The sequence below is a fragment of the Callorhinus ursinus genome, unplaced genomic scaffold (genome assembly GCF_003265705.2).
Source record: "Callorhinus ursinus isolate GAN/ISIS: 27379988/994484 unplaced genomic scaffold, GSC_fseal_2.0 scaffold21, whole genome shotgun sequence".
Taxonomy (NCBI): domain Eukaryota; kingdom Metazoa; phylum Chordata; class Mammalia; order Carnivora; family Otariidae; genus Callorhinus; species Callorhinus ursinus.
The window spans coordinates 11,415,371-11,434,765 of record NW_027397083.1 but is presented as its reverse complement, the minus strand read 5'-3'; the positions used below and the strand labels follow the sequence as shown (position 1 = coordinate 11,434,765).

The 19,395-nt window shown below is 35.8% G+C and overlaps 1 long non-coding RNA gene across 1 annotated transcript in view; it reads left to right on the top strand.

Annotated features, from left to right (window-relative positions):
* Positions 1 to 16,740: 16,740 nt before the first annotated feature.
* LOC141374756 (uncharacterized) overlaps positions 16,741 to 19,395 on the top strand; it is a 58,417-nt gene continuing 55,762 nt past the window's right edge. Inside the window, exon 1 of the long non-coding RNA XR_012381881.1 lies at positions 16,741 to 16,940. This is a non-coding gene — a long non-coding RNA (uncharacterized lncRNA). The remainder of the gene's footprint in view (positions 16,941 to 19,395) is intronic.

The following is a 19,395-nucleotide window of genomic DNA, read 5'->3' as shown; positions in this document are numbered from 1 at the left end:
TAGCTTTGATATCGATATAGGTCCACCATTTTGTTATTTGTTTTCTGTTTGTCCTTCCCCCACACCCTCATTCACTCTTTTGTTTCTTCTTTTGGACTATTTTAATTTTTTATTCTAAGTTTAATACACCCCTCTACTTTTTGCTATGTGTTTTTGTATTTTTTCTTAGTTATTACTCTAAGGATTATACTATACAAACCTAATGGATAGTCTACTTAGAGTTATCATTTACTTCAAAGAAAATATATAGGCCTTATTTTTATATTAGTCTCTTTACCTTCTCCACTTAACTTTAGTTTTCCTGTGTAACATATTTTATACCTCAGAGCCCACCAGAAAAACATTATAACTTTTGCTTTCAACAGTCATACATATTTTAAAGAATTTAAGAGACAACAGACAGTTTTTTACATTTATCCAGGCTTTTATATTTATGGTGAATTGTTACCCTTTCTGTTGCTCTTCTTTCATTCATGAAAATCCATTTTACCCTCTGGTATCATTCCCCTTCCTCCTGAAGAATTTCCTTTATTTATTTTAAAGCAGACACACTGGTGACAAATTCTTTTAGTTTTCTTTAATTTAAAATGCCTCTATTTTTTTCTTCATTCCTGAACTATGTATTCACTTGGTACAGAGTGTGTTGATGTTTGCTTTCTATCGGCACTTTAAAGATATTGCCCTATTGTCTCCTATCTTCTAGGAAAGGAGATGTAAAATCTGATGTAAAATCTGTATTTATTCAGTCACACTCCTGGTTATACCATTTATATTTTTACCCTGGAGGCTTGAAGCATCTTTTTATTCACTTTTGGCTTTCTGATATTTTAGTTTGATGTATTTTGGTGTGCTTTTGGGTTCATCTTCTTAGGGGTTTGCTGAGCTTCTGGAATCTGTAATGTATGTCTTTCACCAATTTGGGGATGTTCTCAACCATTATTTCTTCAAATACTTTTTCTGCACCAATCTCTTTCTTCTGTCCTTCTGGGACTCAAGTGATACAAATCTTAGATCTTTTGATATTATTGTACAAATCTCTCTAATTTTGTTTAATAATTTTTAGTTTTTTCTTTTCTCCCTGTTTTTCAGATGGGATGATTACTATTGATTTATTTTCTTTCCTCTGCCATCTTCATTCTGCTATTAATGCCCTAGTTATATTTCATATATTTTAGTTTTCAGTTCTAAAACATCCATTTTGTTCTCTTGTGTAGTATCTATTCAGTGCAAAATATCCTTTCAGCATTTATCTTTCCATTTATTTCATGGGTATTCAACTTTACCTCATGCAGCACATTATGATGGCTACTTTAAAGTTTTGGTTTTTGTTTTGTTTTTAAAGATTTTATTTATTTATTTGAGAGAGAGAGAGAGCATAAACAGGGGGAGTAGCAGAGGGAGAGGGAGAAACAGGCTCTCCACTGAGCAGGGAGCCTGATGCAGGACTCGATCCCAGGACCCTGAGATCATGACCTGAGCCAAAGGCAGACACTTAACCAACTGAGCCACCCAGGTGCCCCTACTTTAAAGTTTTTATCTGATAATCCAAACAGCTGGATCATTGGAGGTTGACTTTTTTTTTCTTTAAAGGTTTTATTTGAGAAAGAGAGAGATAGAATGTGAGCATGAGCAGTGGTGAGGGGTAAAGGGAGAGGGAGAAGCTGACTCCCCACTGAGCAGGGAGACTGACACAGGGCTCAGTACCAGGACCCCGAGATGATGACCTGAGCTGAAGGCAGACACTTAACTGACTGAGCCACCCAGGTGCCGTAGGGGGTTGATTTTTTTTTTTTAAGGAAATTAGATTCAATTAATTGATTAGATTTATTTAACTTACTAGATGCCTTTTCTTCTTTGTGTGTCAAGTAATTTTGAATTGTACCCTGGGAATTTTAAATATATTGTGAGATTCTGGAGCCTGAAAAAATATTTTTAGATCATACTGATTCGTTCATTCTAGCAGGCAGTCAACTCAGCTAAGTTCAGTTCACAATTAATGTGGGCAGCTATTCCAATGTCAGTTCTATTTTCAAGCACTGTGCTAGGCTATCTGGGTTCACCATACACATAGGACACTCCAGGGTCAGTCTGAGACATGGGTGGAGCTTTCTCTCATGGTTTTCTTTTCATAGCCTTTGTGATATTTCTTATGTTTTCCTACATGTATGCACAGTTCATATGTAAACTTCAGACTTGTGTTAGATCTTACATGGTGTTAGAGGATTCTCATGTCCAGCTCTCTTCACTCAGGGATTTCTCCATACCTTCCAGGTACCAGAGACTCATTTTCATGGTTTGCAAGTAAAATATTTTGGTTTTGTTTGTTTTGTCTTTGGATTTTCAACATACAGGAGAGGAAAGATGAAAAAGAAGCAAAACAAGGATCCCCTTTGGACTATTTTGTTCTTTTACTAGTCCTCTAGCGGGGGGGGGGGTAGATTTTTCTTAGAGTTTTTGTTTTCTATGCCTCATTTAGAGTTTGTTACTTGGGCCAATGTTGGGACAAAGCCAAAAAATAAAGGAGAAGAAAGCAAATAAAGAGGAAACTCCCCGACAGAACGGGTCATCTTCAAAAGCTAACTTCTCTCCCAAATCTAACCACTGTTCTTTATTCTCCATAGTTCTCATGTAGTTGCTTTTAAAAATGCCCCACAATTTTAGTTGAGATCAATGGGAGAAATGGATTTACATTGAATTATTCCATCTTAGCTGGTGCTGGAATGCTCTCCTGAGTTTTTAATTCTAGTCATTGTATTTCTGTCTGGAAGTTCTGTTTTGGCTTATTTTTAAATCTTACTATGTAATTTTTATACTTTCATGGTCCCTCTAGATAATGTTAAAATTTGTCATCTACTTTTTAAAGGGGACAAAGTCAATTTGCTAGAAGACCCAGTGTCTATGCTACCTTCTTCTCATTATTATCAGTTCTAGTTCACATTCAAGTTATTTTTCCTGGCATGCCTATAGATATTTTACTGCCTGGTAGTCTTTATTAGAAAATGATATTTCAAGAGTTGGAATAAACTCAAATGAAGTTCAAGGTTTGACAGTCACTGGCCCACCTACTTCATGTGTGACTATGTAACCAAGCCATGTGAAGGTTGTCTAGGAAGGTTTCTTCTCCTCCTGCCCCCACTTTTCTTCCCTTTTTTATCCTATTCTGTGTGTAGTCACAACGCCATTTACTGAAGTTTCACTCAGTTAAAGTTAGAATGTGGAAAACAAGCATAGGGCTGGTTTACCTTTACCTCAACAGGTGTAACTTTCTGGGCTTTCCTATGAAAGTGGGAAAGCTCTCCCAGAACAACACCAACCTTGCTTCGGGTACTAGGTATTGATCTTTGCTCTATAACTCACAAATGTGGATTGTGGAGATGGATGTATTTGGAATGAAAGTGACTTTTCTGTTTGTTACTCCACCTACCTATTTGGTCAGACTTTGAGTCCAAATTCAAGCCTACATGTTTCTTGTTCTCTTTTTGTATCTTTAATACGTGTTTATTAATCCAACATTTTAATTATTTACAGAAGGTTTAAAAACTAGCTGTCCACCAAAGTAAACTGGAACTCTTTCAACCAAGGCTCTTTAGGGACAGATTTAACTTGTTAGAATACTCAATGCTCATCAGTACCCATCAACTATATGAAGTGTCCCTTCCTTAAGGCATGACAGAATTCATTTAATAATTTATACTCAAGAAAACATCTCTTTTCATTATAGAAGCTATGCTTAACTAAGCAAAAATACAATGTGAAAGTTAAGCTACAGGGTTTTGTATCTCCCAAACAATCCTGAGTATATAAATCCTATGCTTCTGAAAGTATGTGCTGAAAATAGGTCTTTATTTCTTTTTCCAGCTTTGAATTGCTCTCTTTTTATTCACATTCCTCAATGATAATTTAATATTCAGCTTAAAGTATAATTTGCTAATAAGTACTAAAGTCAAGACTACAATTGCTAGTGAGCTCTATTACTGAGGATGTATTAAATCAAGTGAGAAGGGAAACAAATTAATGAATCTAATTGTTCTCCACTCCAGGCAGTGATGTTCAGAGGTTAACAAATCAAGCAAGATTTTCACAGAGAGACTGAAAAGGGGGGGCTTTTAAAGTAGTCACAAGTATGATGCTGTGTGACATCTGAAGAACCCAGGAGCCATTTTCAATTAGTAGAAGACCTTCTCATAGCTCATCATCTAATAGATTCTTAGTTCTCATTTTTGTCAAGAGACTCTGATGCCATGCTTACAATTTTAAGGCTTAAAATCTTTGCTAATGCCCATATTCATTTATTACAAACTTTATTAATATACACATTCCCAAATGGTCTCCAACTTAGTTGCTGTTAACTAACAACAAGATTAACTAAAGGACATATTAGAAAACAAAGAGTGTGCTCAGTTCCATAACCAGAGAGAATAGGAGCTTACAATGAGAGCTTTTCCAAAAGACCATGAGCAGCAAAGTATCAAGAAATCAATGGTCATTATCTAATAAATTAGATACTAAAAATGAAAATTGTTAAAGTTCATTTTAGAATTAAGAAATACTGATCCACTTCATACAAATTTTTTAAATGCCTGTTTGGTTGGATGTAAAATATATTTAGTATTTTCTAAATAATTTATGAATGGATAAATGATTCTAATATCCTTAAAAGCAAAATTCAATTCCTCTTTGACTACTTTATTATGTGTGCAATAAAGTGCACAGGGAGAAATATAAAGTGCATGGATAGAAATAAAGACATATGGAGAAAAGGAAGACAGTATCAGCAAAATGCATAAATATTAAAAAAGTTAAATATTAAAATTTTATGTCATGGAGATTTCAGTGTTCAACAGATATTTTTTTAATTAATGTTTTATATAGTTTTCAATTCAATAATTTGTAATACTATTTCAAATAGTTTCTATATATCATCAAATATATCATTAAACAATCAAATCATTTTATTTTATTTTATTTTATTATTTTTTCAACAACCCAAATAATTTTATTTATTTTATTTTTTATTTTTGTAGAAGTTTTTATTTATTTGAGAGAAGAGAGAGAGAGAGAGAAAATGGGCAAAGAGGAGAGGCACAGGGAGAGAGAGAGAAGCAGACTGAGCAGGGATCCTGATGAGAGGCTTGATCACAGGACCTGGAGATCATGACTTGGCCAAAGGCAGACACCCAACTGACTGAGCCACCCAGGCACCCCCAACCTAAATCATTTTATTTTATTATTTTATTTTATAAGATTTTGTTTATTTATTTGACACACAGAGAGAGTGCACACAAGCAGGGGGAGTGGCAGGCAGGGGGAGAAGCAGGTTCCTGGCTGAGCAGGGAACCTGATAGGGACTCGATCCCAGGACCCTGAGATCATGACCTGAGCCAAAGGCAGACACTTAACTGACTGAGCACCCAGGCACCCCACATTTTAAAATCTTGTCTTAAGGCATGGATAAAATTGTTTTTCCTAAAAACTATGGCCATTGAATTATTGATCTTACTCAAGGTCATTATTTATGGTTTCTTAGCATTTAATTAAATCCATTTTTTGTATAATCATAGGTTTGGGAAAAGAAAAAAAAAGGAGGTTAGAGATTCTTCTGTCAGAATCTAAATATAGTTGTAACTTTCTATATGAATTTCAAGTTGGACAATAAATTTGGCCTTTTCATTGGTCTGTTGATTACTCAACAACCATTTATAGAGATTCTTAGTGTGTGAATCACTAAACCAGGGCTGGAAATACAAGGTGAACAAGACATAGTCCTAGCCTACAGTTCAGAAGTGAAAAGTATATAACAAGGATAACTGGAAGCCCAAAGTTGGAAATGTTGGAATAAGGATTGCATGAAAAGTCTCAATGCAGAGGATTTTAACTCAGGGATGAAAAGAAAACATGAAACTCTTCTTCCACCTGAATCATGAGTTTTTTCAAAAAGGTGGTAGAAATAGGGTTTTTAGAGAATAATTGGAACACCCTGCCCTTCTTCAGAACAATAATGATGGCTGATATTACTAAAATCTGAGACATAAGAATGAGAATGGAAGATGAGGAGGAGAGGGGAAGGAGGAGAAACAGGAGGAAATGGGGAGAGAGAACTGTGTATCAGTGAAGAACCAATCATTGGAGGAGAATTACAATACCTAGATGGGAAGCTATTTCTAGTAGAGAAGCAAAGAGTAAGAAGTTGCCTTAAATATTTGTAGGTAGGAGGAAAACCTACTCTGAATTGGGAAATATAAACCAGTTGTTAAAGCGAATCCTATGACTAGGGTGATAGAGGGATGGAAAGCAGAGGGGGACAGGAATTTAGTAACGAAGGGTGAAAAACAGCACTCAAGAGTATATAATGATCTCACGCATTACAAATATATATTAGTTTTAGTTTTCTTACCTTCTTTGATTTTGCATTAAATATTTTTATATCTTTTACCTAGAATCTTATTTTCTAAAGCCCAATCCAACTGGGGTAATGAATAGCTAATAGGAAATTTGCATATACGTGACATTTATTTGCATGTGTATGTTTGTTTAAAAATATTTAATTTTACCTTATTAATTTTATTATTCTAATTATTAATACAGGGGATAAAATCAGGTTTACATCCTCAAATAAAGTCTATATGTTCACACATCTAGAATCTCAATGACTTAGTTTTTCCTATTGTTACACATACATTCTTTTTTTAAAATTTTTTATTGTTATGTTAATCACCATACATTACATCATTAGTTTTGGATGTAGTGTTCCATGATTCATTGTGCATAACACCCAGTGCTCCATGCAGAAACACATACATTCTTTTAATCATTCCACAATTATTTATTGAATAACTACCAAGCTCAATGCTAAGGATATAGAGATAAAAAGACATTTTTTAACCATATGTTAAATAAATATAAAAAGCCAAAATTATTATAATCCTTCTTAGGTTGGTTTCAGTGAGATAACCACAGGTTTTTAACTACTGAAGGAATCAAAGATTGGGTTTCCATTGAACCAAAGTGAAAGAGGACCCAATCCCACAACATGTTCTTGTACATCAGTATGACTTAAAATCTCCCTTGCTGCCTACATGTTTTGAAATTCACGTGGTCAGTGTGCGTAAGCATTTAATATGGAAGTTCTGGAACAGATGTGTGTCTAATTGCTTCCATAAAATGAAATGTTTTGATTCTGCCTCTGCCGCAGAGGAATGCAGGAGATATCCTTCAGCAAAGGGCACCAGCTGAAAAACAATAAAAGAAGCTTTAAGCATTTATCCTATGATTGGCAGCTGTCTTGCCCCCCTTAGATTTCATAAAGTTCATATTTATTAGAGCAAAAGGTAAAAAAAAAAAAAAAAAAGCCCGTATACGCCTGGTTAAAAGATTAAGTGTACAAATATGTGGAAACAAATCTGATTTTGGAGACAGATTTGTATTGTTCTTTGGTGTATTTTTTTTTTATTTTCTTTTTCAAGAGAAAAATATATTTCTTGTCTGAGTCAATAAGGAAAGAGGAAGATTGCATTGCTTCTTCACTAAGAATGCTGCTCTTGTTAATTCATTCCATCTACGTTGCATTGAGCAGGTATTATGTGCTAGGCACTGAGCTGGCTGCTGAGGACGGTGGTGAATGAAGGGAGAGTTCTTCCTTTACATACTTCACTTCCTTCCTGTCCAGTAAAAAAGATACCTCCATAATGCAAGTCATAAGCTAGATGAGACAAATATTCTTTTGTTCAGAGGTAATCTCTACTGACTCTTGTCTCCAGTTAATAGCAAAATGAGTACAGCCTGTTATATCATAGAGCTATTTTGGCTGATATAAATATATAATAATATATTTAATAATCATGCAGGTGTGCCTACTTTTATTCATTTTGGATACCTAAAATTGAAGAGTCCAGGAAATTGCTAAAAATACCATTAGCGCAAACTCATCATCAGTCCCCAAATGCAGTTATCCTTCTGTGATCTTTGTATGTAGTTAGTAAGTAGAAGACGAAACAACAAGTGGGCATTTTCATGTTAAAGAAGTCCTAAAGTCCTAGACCTAGAGGACTCCTCTCCACCTCAATATCTGTTTCTCAGTCACTTTCCAAAAAAATCTACTCCATGAGGGCAGGACCAGTATATATTTCCTTCATCTTTATATATCCAGAACTTATATTAGGAACCAGTATTTATATTAGGCACTCACTAACTTGTGTTGGCTAAATGATGAAGTTATCTCTTTTAAAAGTGGTCAATGTAATACATTGGCATCACTATACTTTTGTAAACTGCTCAACCCTTTCTTTCGGTAATGAGACTCCTGGGGATCTGCCGCTTTCATACTGAGTGAGGTTCTAAAACCAGGTTACGGCTTTGTATAGGAGGAGGCGTTCAGGGTATTCAGGCACCTTCTCTCTATATTCAGAGAAGATCAGCTTTGGGTTTGATGGTTTTATAAATGGTGGAATATAACTAGACTTAGTGCTATTCAAAGTGTGGTCTGCAGAACCATACTGATCTATCAATTATTTGGGGTACATGAGACTAGAAAAATATAGAAATTTAGTATAAGTCTATTACATTATTCACATGCCTGTTTTCAGAGTAGTTTTAAAAAGAGAGGAAAGATCTCTTTCTAAGATGGCATTTATTAAGGAGTTATATTGCCACTGTGTATCGACAGTTTATCTGACATAAAGTCAACCCCCACAGGAAAACAAACAGAGGAGGAGAGGTGGAGACTTATATACTCCAAACCTCTGAACTTGATTGGAACTGTCTGAGAATCCTAGGAGCATATTCAGTCCAGCAAAGCAGCAAAGTTAATCATTCTTCCTCCTTAGGAGGTGTCTGAGAAGACAGTCTCATCAGCCTCTCTTGACCATTTCTTTAGCAGACTGTTCTAGCTTTTAACTAACTGGGGTAACCCTACCTTTTGAGAGCCATTTCCATCTATTTTGACCTTTTAGAATTAATTGTTGTTTCTTAAATATGTTTTGTATTTTAAGTCTCTATGTTATTTTTCTCCCATGTTCTATTTATTTCTTATCCTTTTTTTTTTTTAACTTAGTTTCTGCTGACACACTGACACTCCCCTTTCCCACTATACTTTGGATCAACTTGTCTATATAAAATGTGGGTAAACCATAGCCCTGGTATGTAAAAATATGCTAGCATTATTATTAAATGATAAGGCAGAGCCATCTTGGACTACTTCCTATCCTTCATTCTGCAGAGCCATCGGTCACTAAGCTCTGTCAAGTTTACCTCCTAAATATTTCTTAAATGTATCCCTGCCTCTTCTACATATTTCCTAGTTCTCTTATTCATGCTTCCCAGGCTCTAAGGAGAGTTCTTATAGGCCATTACCGTACCCCATATTTCTCTTCTTGCCTTGAGGCTTGTGACCCTCAATCCTCCCCCTACCTGGTGGCATCCCAGAACCTTCAACCGGACAGCTACTGCACAATTGTGCCAATGGATATCCTCAGCCTTAGAGAAACAGGGTTAGAGCCTGGGGGCAGGAGAGGGGGTGAGGCAAGCAAACAACCTCATTTCTTTTCCTAGGGTGATGTATGAATTCTATTATTTTCAAAGAATCCCATGATGAAAACAACATTTTAAACAACTGCAAGAGCTAGCAAAGGTTTTCACAAATTGACATGACATGGTACGATTTGCATGTAAAATTCCAGAATTTTTCATGAGAGATATATGAGTCCTCTGTGATCTTGCTTACTCTTCAATCTCAGTTCCTGATGTACAGTTTGATTTCTTGTTCCACAGTAAGTTTTATAATTCTTCATGTGCATCATATTGGCTCTTTTATTTTTTTTATTATGTTATGTTAATCACCATACATTGCATCATTAGTTTTTGATGTCGTGTTCCATGATTCATTGTTTGCGTATAACACCCAGTGCTCCACTCAGTACGTGCCCTCTTTAATACCCATCCATATTGGCTCTTTACTCCCTCTGCACCCTCTGTCTTCAATTCTCTTCCCGTTTGTTCAGTTCAGGATCGCCTCCTTCAGAGAACTTGCCCTTCTCTTCCCATAGCCCTGCCAGGTTAGATAACCCTCCATTTTATTTCCACAGCACTCTTGTCATCGCTCTAATTTTATTCTTCCATATGGTTTTATAATTGCTAGTTTGGGGTCTGTTTCTTCTGTGAAGACAGAGTTCTTAACTCCATGCACTTATATATTTATTGAAAGAATACTAGTCAATATTTTCATATATTCACCATATAGCATCCTGTGGCCAATAAATCTCAGAGATTCAGTCTCAGAGGAATATAATGCAATCTCAGAGAAATTAAGTAAAGAAGAAGAATCTTAGAAACAGATTAGATTATACATAAATTACAAATATTTTTCCAGGTTGACTGCATATTTTTAGTGTGCACATTCTGTTAATTGGTTGCATAACACTAAGGCTCCATTAGTATCTTTGCTTCTTAAAATTTCTTATTCCATAGACTTGTTGGGAGATATAACTTTAATGCTTTAAGCTTGCGAAATAATCAACAATCATTTCCAGTAGTAGTGCAACAAATGTTTGTAGTAGGTGCTGTTGCAGACCTGCAAGACTATAAATACCATGCCTTTGAGAACTGCCCTCTTCTGAAAGCCATGTCACATTACTTGAACAGCTAATCCTGATTGGGCCTGGGTTCAACATTTAACCTCACTGAACCAATCCACTTACTCAACTGAAAATCTGGAATCCTGATTGAAAGATGCTTGCAACTTTGGGCTTGACTGAAGGTGCCTTAAAGCTCCTCTCAGTTTGACTGAATATTAGATAGATTACGTCCAGACTGTAGGCCACTGACCTCCCTTTCCTTAGAGCGCTTACTTTAGAAAATTTATAATTGAAAATTCTTTTTATGACCCTTTAAAATATAAATATATAAGTCTTCTCCAGCTTCTTGCCAGTTTTACAACCCAGGGACTTCTTCTCAAGCACCTGAGAGCCATCCATCATCAGGGAAGATAGTACCTGTACCTCTCAGTTTCTTTGGAAGGGGAGGAGCCTAACTTCAATGGGCACCAATTAGCAAATGCAGCCAAATCACAGAGGAAAACATTTGTAGATTCAGGAATAACTCATCATGCTCAACACACCTTATTGATCAACCTTCCTGCAAACATCTACCGGAACTTTTCCAATAGATTCCCTAGAATTTCTGTTTCAGCAGAGTGGAAGTCAGTCTGGGTCTCTCTATTACAATAGTCTCAGATAAATTCTTCCTTACTTTTAACCTCTCCAGTACAACTTTTTCTTGACAGGCTTATGAGTGAATACTGATTGCTTATGAAAACAGGACCTGTAAAGTGATTATTTGACCTGGGGAAATAGAGAAAAACATTCTTCAGAAAGGTAAATGAAGTATATATAAAAACAATGAGTGAGACATGTGATAAGTTGCCATGAGTGAGAGAGAAAGAGAAAGAGCAGTTGCCTCAGTTGCTGGTGGCTTCCTAGTATCTGACTGCAGACCCCGGAAAGAGCTTTCTACAGCTGAAATCTGTAAGATATCCTGTATTCCTGGTTTTTTGTTTAATTATTTTCAAATGAGTTTCTGTTACTTTAACCTAAAATAATCTTGGCTACAAAAAGTCATTTACTCAACATAGGAACATGTCGATTCAGAGTATTGACGGTGTTAACACTTTTTGGCTAGCGTGCAAAATCAAGGACTGGAGTTATTGTGGGAATATGGATGGCGTTTGTCAAGTGTTTTCTCTAATATGTCTGCTTCACTCTGAGGTAATATATATTTTGTAGAACATTCTGTCATCACCTCTAATTGTTACTTTTAAAATATGATATGAAGCATAATGTGATTACAGAGTCCACAATCCTTCTGTGGAAATATGTCATTTTGCTTTTCCAGGGAACTCCTACTCAAAGCAAAAATAATTCTTTAAAAAAAAAAAGGGAAGGGTGGAGAAAATCAGAGCTGGGGCAGAAACATTAGAAACCCATGTAAAATGAAAGGGAGTCACAAAACAGCACATTATTTTCCTTACCCCGTGGATATTCCAAACCCTTTATATTTACAACCGTATAGGATAAGGATTTGTCAAAAAAGGGTGTAATTAAAAATGTGATAGGGAAGGCAAGTTAAAATAGCTAATAAATATATTAAAATAAGACAGAGAAGTTAAAAATTAACCATCCAGGCATCATCTTCTGAAGAAATCAAAAGGAAAGCATATTACATCCAGTGAGAGTAATTACAAAAATGGTAACAGATCAAGTCTAAAAGTTCTGTGTAAAACATGCACTGTTAAAGAAAAATGAAGTCTACTTTACATATATTGACATGGAAAGATTGGGGGAAGCATACTGTAAATTGAGACATGTCAACTAGCAAGTTATAGAAAAGTATGCCTACAGTTATTACTTATTTAAAATAAAACACACATACACACACTAGACACCCATCAGGGTGGAATCATACATAGATACATGTATAAGTATCTGTTTTATAATACATTTAAATTAATAAAAGAATACCACATATATCTTTACACCAATAAATATGATCATCCAGATTGAATGGACAGTGTACTAAAGCAATCTATTTTTTTTATTTTAAAGTTTTTTTTTTTAAGATTTTATTCATTTATTTATTTGACAGACAGAGACATAGCAAGAGAGGGAACACAAGCAGGGGGAGTGGGAGAGGGAGAAGCAGGCTTCCTGCCAAGCAGGGAGCCCAATGCGGGGCTCGATCCCAGGTCCCTGGGATCATGACCTGAGCCGAAGGCAGATGCTTAACAACTGAGCCACCCAGGTGCCCCTAAAGCAATCTATTTTTAAAAGTGACTTAATATCTAGTAGAAAAATTGAGTAGTCCAATATCCATTAAAAAAGTTGAAAATGTAATCACAGATTTAAAATTTTCCAAAAAAATAATTCTATCAAACCCTCAAAGGATTCCTTTTCTGCTTAAACTATTTCAGAATATGGCAGAGTGAGGTGGGAATGAAAGCTTACCAATTATTTCTATAATAACAAAAAACACAAATATCATACATAAAATAAACTGATCTCAAGTACTAATTTAGATACAAAAAATTCTAAATAAAGTATTACCAAATTGAACCAAAGAGTATATTAAAATAACACTTTTAAAAACATTTATCTCATAAGGGTGGCCCAACATTGTGCTACTAGTAATATTTCACTAATTTAAGAAATTAAAAAGATAATTTTATTAACACAGTGATAGATGTTATAGATAATAAACTGATAAAATTTCAATAACCATTCTCAATTGAAATAAATACCTATTAGTCAAATACCTATAAAAGTATTTGCCTATTTGGTGTCATCAGTACTGGGTGTTATATGCAAATGATGAATCATTAAACTCTACCTCTGGAACTAATAATATACTAATATACTAATAGTAAGTTAATTGATTTTAAATTTTAAAAAAGTATTTGCCTTAAACTTGATATTGTTAGGTATAACTTTCAAAGAGGTAAAAATCATGACTCTCAGATACATACAAAACGAACACCCATCAAAGCTTTATTTAACTATTACATAATGAAGGAACAAGTAGGTTATCATGGCCAGCCAGTGTGGAGAGCGTTACAGATCAGGGATGTATGAGCAGTGCTAGAAAAAGATTTCTGGATAACAGGACTATAAACCTTTGGGGTTATCTCTTCTACCGAAGGGAAATCATTTGCATCTCTCTACGGTTAACAAGGAATCTGGGACTTCTAATAAATAGTAAACTAGGAGCTAATTTGAGGACATCTCCCTACATAACCATTGGCCCCATATGGCATTAAAAAGATTTGCTGCTCACCTTTGTGTCTTATTTGAAAGTTTCAGATGAATTTTCTGATAATATAGTGTCTATTAGAAACCCCCAGAAATTATCATGCTTATTTGTGACACTCTAAAAACATTCCAGCTGATGTCAGGATCATTCTTTTTCTACCATGAGTCACTATTACTCTTCAACTTTAGATTTTAAATTCCGTGATGGTTGAGTCAATGTTAGTTTTATTCACCTGTGTATACCTAATGCCTAGGACAATAGCAAGTACATTGTTAGGAGTCATTATGTTTACATTAATAGACTATATCCTCCATAAGGGAAAAGACTAGTTATTTAATCTACCTTTGAATTCACAGCATCAAGGTTAGCTCTTTGCCTAGAGCTGTGTGCTCCATAAATAACAGTTGAAGGAATTAATAAATTTAAAAAAGAATGAATTTTATCATTAATGCATTAAGAACTGTCCTTCACATAGCACAGATGAAATAATTAGTCCAAAGCAATAACTAAGTGTAAGAAGGAAATTCGGTGGTGAGCAAGAAGGAGATGAGAAAAAATGAATCTGAGAAATAAGCTGTCATACACTCATAAAGCAAGGAATGCAAGTGAATTGTCCCAGAAAGGAAGGGACCAAACCAAGACCCAGCTCCCCTTCTTACTGATATTCTTAAAATTATTTAATTTCATGGAAGAAAAACAAAAACTGTCATAAAAAAAGAAAATCATGTGTTTCTTGACCCCAAACTTGCATACTTCTCTTAGCAGGAGTGGATCTTTTTGGCCCACCTTCCTAGACCCATCCTTCTTAGACCCACCTTCCTTAGACCCACCTTTTCTTTGATGTGTTCTCTATCATCTGTTTCCAGAGTATGGATACAAACAGAAAGCAATTTATTCTTTTCCTCCACTGCCCTTTCAAATTCAAGTTATGGACTCTTTCTTCCTTGTGTCTTGAATAAAATCCCCAACTTTTGGCATATATTTGGATACTGAAAATTCCTTCAACATAGCTTTGGTCCCCAAAGCAGTTTCAATTAAAAATAAATGTCCAGGGGCGCCAGGGTGTTTCAGTTCATTCAGGTCCTACTCTTGGTCTCAGCTCAGGTCATGATCTTGCAGTTCAGAGATCAAATCCCGTGTTGGGCTCTGCACTCAGTGGGGAGTCAGCTTCAGATTCTCTCTCCCTCTCCCTTTTGCCCTCCCTCCCACTCGGGCACTCTCTCTTTCTCTCCCTCCCTCTCTCTCTCTAAAATAAGTAAATAAAATTTAAAAAAGAATGTCCAAAACATGATTCTTTTCTCTATCAGCTTTGTTCTGCAGTGGACTACAGTGAAGTGAGGAAGTCTGGTCAAACCTCATGAGGTTGCCTCTGGTTCCTTCAGATCTACAGCAGTGGAAGGGAGGAGAGCAAAGACAGCGTGTGATAATTACCAAGGTGATTTGACATTATTGCTGTTAGATCAGAAGGTATTCTTTCTCTAGTGGGTGCTCTTTTGAGCTTTTTGGGAAAAATAATTCCTCAATCACTGGAAATCACTCAATTTTTAAAGTTTTTAATATAAGCTATGCCTAATCAGGCTGACTCCTTAAGACCTGCCCCTCTCCAAACCCAGTCCACACTACACTTTTGAGCAGAGTCCATTTCAAAAAGATCTAATCAGAGCCCTCCTATGAAGGATTCTATTACAACTCCTCAGTAACGCATTATCTTTGTATTAAAACTGCTGCTTTCCTTCTTGTGGTGATCTCTTCTCACTCGACTAAAAGAGTAGCTGGCTCTAAAGTGTGACTTTATTTATGTGCTCTTCTCAGGCATCGGTCAATTGCCAGAGAGACAATCACTGGAAATATGAGCTGATGAGCCAACCTTAGTTATCAGGTGTCAGAGGCTGTTAAGATGGGGCTCTTACAGTGTGTCTTGAATAAAGACAAAACATTCAGTGGCACATAACCCATATTCTAAATCAAGTACAAAACCTCCAATATGGGATTTTTAAAGCGGGTGATTTTCAAGTTAGTCCCTGAGACTAACTTGACTCTTCCATTTCAGGAGACAAATGCTATTCTTTCCAATGACAGACTCTTTGAAAACCCCGTCAGTGAAACCTAAGATTTGCCGAAAGAAAACCTCTCCCCATGGTGGGGATTACAATTCCAAGTAAATCTTAATCCAAGCCAATTGTCCTTCCTGACTTCTCTAACTCCATCCTTCTCTGATCAAGAGAATATTGTTATGATAAGCCAGGGTTTTTCAGTATCAGCACTACTGGCATTTTGGGCGGAATAATTTTTTATGGAGGTCTGCCATGTGCATGACAGAATGTTTAACGCAGAGGCTCTTAGGTGGCTCAGTTATTGGGCGTCCGCCTTCAGCTCAGGTCGGGGTCCCGGGGTCCTGGGATCAAGCCCCACATCAAGTTCCCTACTCTGTAGGAAGCCTGCTTCTCCCTCTCCCACTCCCCCTGCTTGTGTTCCCTCTCTCGCTCTCTGTCAAATAAATTAATAAAATCTTAAAAAAAAAAAGAATGTTTAACGCATCTCTAACCTCTACCCACTACATGCCAGTAGCCACTTTCCCCATCAACCCAAATTCCAACTCCCTAAATTGTCTGTAGACATTGCCAACGTCCCTTCGGAGGCAAAATTGACCTTAGTTGAAAACCACTGGTCTCAGGGACTAACTTGAAAATCACCCGCTTTAAAAATCCCATATTGGAGGTTTTGTACTTGATTTAGAATGTGGGTTATGTGCCACTGAATGTTTTGTCTTTATTAAAGACACAGTGTAAGAGCCCCATCTTAACATCCTCTGACACCTGATAACTAAGGTTGGCTCATCAGCTCATATTTCCAGTGATGTTTTAGCAGCCCAGTGATATCATAATGCTCTCTAAAGATTGTTGCCATGGGTGACTGCCCTGTTGGCTTGCCCCTTCATGCTGTTCAGCTATTAACCATTGGCCACACAGATCTGACTTCACAAGTTGAGCTATCATGTACCGAGGCCCAAGAATTGTTCAGTTTAGAAGGAACAGAATTTCTTCAAAGGTGAAATTTTTAAATGACTCTGCAATGTGGGCCATCTTAAGGGAGAAGCAGCTCTTTTGCACTCACACAGAATGCCCTAAAACCAAGAATCTATTCTTGTAAGTACTCTTAACACCTTACCAGTCATACATCAAAACATAACCATGGCATCAGAAAAACAAATTTGACAACATCAGGAAATAAATCTTCCATACCTGTACTGTAGGGCAAACGTGTATGTTAGACCGTTGCAATAGGATTCAGAAGGGAGCGAGTTGGGAGGCGGGAGCAGAGGAAATGTGATTGAATTATATTGTAACAGGAATAATATATATTTCTGTATATCTTATCTAAGTATATTGCAGCCATCTAAAAATGCATATGTATTTTATTTTAAATTGTTGAAAAATATGATGTATATGAACCGACATTGATTGTGGGGATTTATTCATGTTTATGTTTGAGCTCTTGAAGCCATGGCTGAGTAAGGAATATGGCTCATTAAAAGGCTGATCTAGGTGAAATTAATGCTGTATTTTAATATATTTAAAAGACAGGTCTTATTAGACAGTTTTTATAAAAAATATTTTCAAATTTTGTAATTTCTGTTTTAATGGAACCTGATCATATGTGTTGTTGATCTGAATCGTCACCCATTAACTTAAACCATAAATTTAATGGCAAAATCATGCCTTTTAAAAATATAAGGTGAACATATGTCAAAGATATTAACTTGATGATGAATGTGGGAACCATTAAAACCAATTCAGAGAAGAATCACGTGAAGCACACATACATAGGAAATAAATTCTGAAATGAATTTGCAAATACATTAAAAAAAAGGCCCATCCACAGGGCAACAATCAATTGCATTCCACTAGGAACAATTAATTTCCATCCTATGGGCAAAAATTACCTGCATTAATATTTTTCTACAACTTACAAAATTTTAAAATATCTCAAAGCCAATGAAAGATGTAGAAACCTGAGTGGACAATGTAGACAATGTACCTACTAACCTTTTCTTCACATTTTAAGGTCTTCCAAAATTAGCCCTGACATTTTCTAAAACTGAAACATAATCTGTAGTTTTATATTGGTAATGTATTAAATAACCTGAATTTGTGCATTGATAATTGCTTAAATACAAGAAATAGAGTTCATTTACTCTCATTGCCCTCATGGAAATATTATAATCATTTTTTTTCGTATAAATTTCAATTGACTAATATGTCATTATTTTGTTAAAGGAAGTCATACTAGAACTTTGTGGCAAGCTGTTTGTCACTTGTAAGTGTAATTATTATATAAAACTCGAATGGAAGTGCATTATTAAAATGTTTTAGGGGGCCTGAGTGGCTCAGTCGTTAAGTGTCTGCCTTCGGCTTAGGTCATGATCCCAGAGTCCTGGGATCAAGCCCCGCATCATCACATCGGGCTCCCTGCTCTGCGGGAAGCCTGCTTCTCCCTCTCCCACTCCCCCTGCTTGTGTTCCCTCTCTCCCTGTCTCTCTCTCTGTCAAATAAATAAATAAAATCTTTTAAAAAAATGTTTTAAATGGCATAATAGATTAACAAATAAAAGATCAGTTCTTTACACTAGTGATAATAATACTTTTAAATTAAATGGGCTGATTTTATTTTCACATGGACATTTTGAATATTTTAAATATGTTATTCATCATAATAAATGTTGGATATTTCATTAAATAGACAACAAATAGAAGAACTAAACTGACATAATTTGATGCCATATACCCATGGGGGTTTATTGTTGCCTGAAAAGAACAGAAATCTGATGCAAAATTAGAAGGAGCTATTTAAGCTCAGATTTCTGTTCTCCTTAGGAAACACTCCAAGTTGTCTGAATATTAACAGCACTTAGAAAAAATGGCTTAGCGTTTTACAGTGAAGAATACAATGATGTCAAATCCTTGGGTCGGGGGTTAAAAAAAAATAATAGCCAAGCAAATTTAGAATTGAAATTAGTCAAAAATAAAATTTATCTCACTGCCCTCCCTGTCAAGATCACGGCCTCACCAGTTGTATAGCAAAATGTGCAGTGAGAGTACCCCCTAGTGGTCAGATGCTAAAGCAACTTCTTAAGTGACAGTCGTAAATGTATACAGATGCGAAAAAATAGGATTTGAAGAGAAAACTGTCAAAAGAGAAGCAATATACATTTTTAAAGAGAAACAGAGATTAAAAAGAGAAAGGCCTCTCAGCTGCCCCACTGCTTCCATTCCCCAAGGCATTCCCATTAGCTAAGTGCACAGACATGGCTGCTGGGTGGGTGTGGGTGTGTGTGTGTGTTTGAGAGAGAGGGGGAGAGAGATAGTTTTTCGCCTGGTCACATTTATCACATGCCAATACTTTATCTTTTGTTTCCTCAGATTTAGGCAGTATTCATTCATGGTGTGAAATCTTTGGTTAAAACAAACCAAAAAATATTTTTATGTATCAAGTAGTATTGTATATTTCATTTCAAGCTAGAGCTATTGGGTTGTTTTTTTGTTTTTGTTTTGTTTTTTTTCCTGCTCTAAATTTGTGGTAGTCTTGTGAATTTCTTTTTGGT